We start from the raw sequence: 5850 nt of genomic DNA on the forward strand, positions 1-5850 counted from the left end.
TTCCTCAAAAGACTAAACATACAACTTCTTTATGACTCAGTAATCCCACTCCTGAGCATTTATCCAATTGACCACAAGCCCGGCCACGCTAAAGCCACTAGCACAACCATGTTCATTGAAGTATTGTATCCCGTAGCCAAGTTAGGGATTCAATCCAGAAATACCTCAGTGGATCAAGAAAATGTGCTATGTATACACAATGGAATTCTACTCTTAAATCAGAAAGCATGATATTGCCCCATTTGTAAGGAAATAGAAATAAGGACTTGGCAATAAACTATTAAGTGAAGTAAGCCAGACCCAAAGAAACAGGTTGCATTGCTTCCTTCATTTGTAATAATTAGAACATGCCTATAAATCTATAAGTAAATACAATGGATGGTAAAAGACAAAAAAATTACACTTGGACATGATAAACAAGACATGGACATGATAGGATTTGATAAACATTCACACAGTGAGACAAAGGTAAGATATTCTTAGGATCACAAGGACTCAAATAGCTATGTACATATGATCATATAAAGTAATGCTTATTGAAATGGAAATACTTTGTTTTCCCCCTTTTGTTGCTATTTTTTATTTCTGTACTTTTTGTCTTGTATGCAAGTTTATTTGATTGGAGGGACAGGAAGCATAGAAATGGTGGGACAAAGGGTGAACAAATATAGCAGTGATACTCACTAGACATTATGTTGAGAGTGAACTATGTAACTTAGGGGGAGGAGGGGAAAACTGGGAGAAAATAAAAACAAAGTGACACTGTTCAAAAAGAAATATACTCCTTGCCTGGCTTACCTGTAAATCCCTCTGTACATCATATTTACTATAAAAATCAATACAAAAAAGACTTTTCTAGAATTTTAATAACCTTTAAATAAAAATAAAAGCCAGATACTAATCGTTCATGCTTTTAATCCTAGCTATGTAGGAGGCTTAGACATTGGTTTGAGGTCAGCCAGGGAGGAAAAGTTTGTGAGACTCCATCTCAAATATACCAGCCAAAAAAATGACTGAAGGAGTGGCACAAGTGGTTATCCACCTGCCCAGCAAGCAAACAGCAGGCTCTCACTTCAGATCCCACTATAAAAAGAAAAGAACAATAACATTTAATATTCTTTGAAACTCAAGCAGATGGAATACAGTTGATAAATAAATTATCAATATAGTTTGTTCCTAATCCAACATAGCTGCAATCTTTTACATTGCTATTGGGACATTTCCAGTTTCGTTGGCAAGTTACAGATCCTTCTTCCCAGTGACAAAAGAATAAGTGATAGATCTGATCTCACCAGCTAAACAGCAAAAGCATAAGCACATTGAGAAAAAAGCTTATTAAGTCAAGATTTAACTATGCCATTAGGATCCACTGTAGAGTTGTTTCAGATCCACCCAAAGGTCGACAGTAAACATTCATCATGAAGGAAGTATTGACTTAGTATCAGAAATAAGGCAACAGGTGAAGAGTTTTAGAAAGTTTTTCAGAGCTAGGGTTAGAACTCAAGCCCTCCTTCAGGCTAGATAAACACTACCAGTGAGCCACACTTTCTACCCTAATAACAACCCCAAAAAATAGCAGCTTAAAATAACAAACATTTATTATCTCATTCAGATTCTGAGGTTCAGGAATCAGGGAGAGGCTTAGCTTGGTGTTTGTAGTTTTCAGTTTCTCATGTTAGCTGGGATTGTAGATATTAGAATGCTCACTGGAGGAAGGAGGATCCTTCACCAAACTTTTGATTCTTGGTAGCTTTCTAACCATCTGGGCCCTTTCATATGGCTGCTCACAAGTAGAAGCTTTCTTCCTCTAGAGTAAGAGATCCTAGAAAGAGAACCACCTAGATAAAAGCCAAAGTATAGTTTATAATCAAAAGCAGTACAGAGGTGCCTTAAAAGACTGAACATACAGCTTCTCAATAACCCAGTAATCCTTCTCCTGGGCATTTAGCCAATGGACCACAAACCAGGCCACACTAGAGCCACCAGCACAACCATGTTCATTGCAGCATTGTAGATAGCTAAGATATGGAATCAATCCAGATGTCCCTCTGTAGATGAATGGACCAAGAAAATGAGGTATACAACCAAACACTCTATGCTTGTCTAACATTCATGAAGCCCTGGATTCGATTCCTCACTATCACATAAACAGAAAAGGCCAGAAGTGGTGCTGTGGCTCAAGTGGTAGAATGCTAGCCATAAGCAAAAGAACTCAGGACAGCACCCAGGCCCTGAGTTCAAGCCCCAGGACTGGCAAAAATAAAATAAAAATAAATAAACGAAGAAGAAAATGTGGTATATATTCACAATGGAATTCTATGCTTCCCTCAGAAAGAAGGACATTGCCCCATTCATAAGGAAATAGAAAGACTTGGAAAAAATTATATTAAGCAAAGCAAGCCAAACCCAAAGAAACTTAGGCTGTATGGCTTCCCTCATTTGTAATAACTAGAATATGTCTAGGATATTCTCAGCAAAGGACCTCAAAGCAAGTGAAATAAATTTTCCTGAAGAGATAAGTTCAGTGAGTAAGCATCAGATGTCCATATGATTGTTAATACATCAATAAACTTTCTGAACTGGTTAGTAGTCACTGACTTCAAGGAGCTCCTAAGAAGCACTGGTGAAGAACACTATGATATAGCTATATACAAATAGAGACCCATCCCCCTGAATCCACAGATGTCTAGATTCTTTGAGGGAGTTGCTACTCCATGGTGGTAATGCTTGCACACTGGGAGACCTGTGCCTAGAACCTATGAGGCTCTTTTTCCCTTTTTTAGGACAGCCTGCAGGCTGCTGCACACCAGAGTTGACCTCAAAGCAAGCATGGTACCGTAGTTTCCCATTATTTCAAAGATAAATTATTTCTGCCTTTTATATGCTTGTTCTAATCATTTGGGAAGTCCAAATAAACAAGCTGTACCATATGCATTATGATGGAGTTACTGAAATGATCATCAAGAACAAAACTGGAGGACTCTCCTCCATCTCCCTGTCTCTTTGACTGAGTGGATTCTCAAGCAAATGTGTGGGCTGTTTGCTGATAGGATCTAAAGACTATGCCAGATGTTGGACCCTGGAGGTTGCATGGTACTACGGAAACCTCTCATAAGGCTACCTGTCAAATAGTCTACATATGTTTCCCCTCCCAGCAAGTTATGAAATAATGCATACAGCATGACACTATTTATATTTTAAAATCTATCAAGAAAAAAGAAATATGTCAGCATACAACAGCGATGTACTATTCACAATAGCCAAGTTATGAAATTAACAGATGAATGGATAAAGAAAAATGTAGCACATATACATAATGCAGTATTATTCGACTGTGAAAAAAAAAGAATGAAAGTATGTTATTTGCAGGGGGCGGGGAATGGATGCAACTAAAAAAACCATAATGTTAAGTAAAATAAGCCAGACTAAGAAAGCTAAATGCCTCTTTTTCAGTTATATGAGAAATCTAGACCTAGCAAAAAGAACATGAATATTAAAAGGAGAATAATTTGGTGGTAGGGAGCCGTGAGGAAGGAAGTGCACATGATCAAGGTACATTATATGCACATATGAAAATATTATAATGAAACCCATTGTGATTTTTTTAAGACCAAGCTGGGTGCTGGTGGTTCAAGCCTGCAATCCTAGCAACTCAGGAAGCTGAGACCCAAAGATTACAGTTCAAAGTCAGGCCTGGCAGTAAAGTTTGTGGGACTTTTATCTACAATAAATTACCAAAAAGAAATTACATAAATAAAAGAAAGCCAGGAGTGGAGCTGTGGCTCAAGTGAAAGAGCACTAACCTTGAGCAAAACAGTTCAGAGATAGTATATGGGCCCTGAGTTTAAGCCCTAGGACTGGCATTAACAAAAAGCAATAGAGAGTGTAAAAATGATCAAATATTGTATGTATGTGTTGAAATGTAACACTGAAACCTCTTTATACAATTAGTATATGTCAAGCAAAGTACTCACAATAAAAAAATATGACCACACTTAAAACAAAATAAATAGCAACTAACAAAGATCAGAGCATTAATAAAATAGGGTTTTTTTCAAAAGATGGTTTAAGAGAAAGGAAATGTGTGTATGGGGCTGGAACCAACTCAGTGGTGGAGCTCTTGACTCACAAAATTCACTTCCCAGCACCACAAAAAAAGAGACAATAATGAAATGTGTATCCATTTACAGAAACGTTCTAGAAGAATGCACATCCAAAATGAGCAATGAGTTTCCTTGGGTAGTGTTAGAAATACGAATGACTGCTTGTCTGTAGTTATTTATATTTTATTGTTGGGGTTTTTTTGTTGTTATTGTTGTTATGGGGCTTGAACTCTGGGCTTGGGCGCTGTCCCTGAGCTCTTCAGCTCAAGGTGAGTGATCTACCACTTGAGCCACAGCACCCAGTGTTCTGGTGGTTAGTTGGAGATAAGAGTCCCATGGACTTTTCTGCCCAGGCTGGCTTTGAACCATGATCCTCAGATCTCAGCCTCCCGAGAAGCTAGGATTACAGGCATGAGCCACCAACACCCAGCTTTATTGTTCTTTTGAGAGTGGATAACTTTTGATACTGGAGTTTTTTTAAACAAAAGTTAATATAATTTTATGGAAATAAGGGAGATTACATGCATTCTGCCATATTTTTCTTTATTGGGAATTCCCAGAATAACTTGGACAAGTTTTTTCTTTGCTGTATTCACTTCATTTCTAGTGAGTCCAAGAGGTGAATCTAATATACCCAAGGATATGGAAAGGTTTGTGTTCTAGTCCCTCCAAAACAGATCTATTAGATAAAATCTTAATATATGGTTTGATTTTTAGCAGACAGCATGCCAAATTATCCAATAATTAAAATACATGCATAATACATCCACAGCATTTTAAAGAATTTGCATGGTATTTTCATAGTCTATGCATGGACTTTATCACATAGTAATTGTACAAGGTTATTTTTAATAACTTGCATGTAATACAATGCCAGTTTAATTCCATTATTAAAAAGTGTTTGTATAATGTAGATATAATTTTAAGGATTTTAGTTTAAAATTAATATTTAAAATTACTACTAATATGCCTGCAAATAAATAAGGGAATTTGCTTATAAAAATTTTGGCAAGTCTTACATTGAACTGGGCGAATAAGGTCCTTTGTAATAATTATTGTGTTAAAGTCTGCTGTATTTCCCCAGACTTATTTCTACATAAGAATACATGACAATGGTAATATGTGAACATAAAATACCTAACATGTTTTTAGATTAAGTGTATGTTTCCCTCTGATAAACATTAGATTCCTGAATATTTGATTTTTTTTTCATTTTGGTGTTACCAGGGTTTGAACTTAGGAATTTTCTTACTAGTCATGCTATCACTTGAGCCACTCATCCATCTTTTTGCTCTGATTATTGTTGAGATAGGGTTCTCACTTTTGGGCCAGGGCAGACAATGGACCACAATCTTTCTTTTTACACTTCCTGCCCTAGCTGAGATGACATATACATGTCACTACATCTAGATTATCCGGTCAAGATGGAGTCTCATGAACTTTGTGTCCAGACTGACCTAGAAATTTGATCCTCCAATCTGTCTCCTGAGTACTAAGATGACATATGACCACTATTACCTAGCTATTGGTTAATATGGAGTCTCATGAATTTTTTGTCCAACCTAGCCTCAAAAAAACAATGTTCTTGATTTCCACCTAATATATCAGATGTGAACCATTGGTACCCAGACCAGTGTCTCTTTTATTGTTCAACTATTTGGTATTTGGGAGGCTTCTGCTATTCACAATGGTATCATTTATTCCCCCTTGGAAGATAAAAAAATAGGTAAAGAAAGAGAAAATAGTA

The sequence above is a fragment of the Dipodomys ordii genome, unplaced genomic scaffold (genome assembly GCF_000151885.1).
Source record: "Dipodomys ordii isolate 6190 unplaced genomic scaffold, Dord_2.0 Scaffold5, whole genome shotgun sequence".
Lineage (NCBI taxonomy): Eukaryota > Metazoa > Chordata > Mammalia > Rodentia > Heteromyidae > Dipodomys > Dipodomys ordii.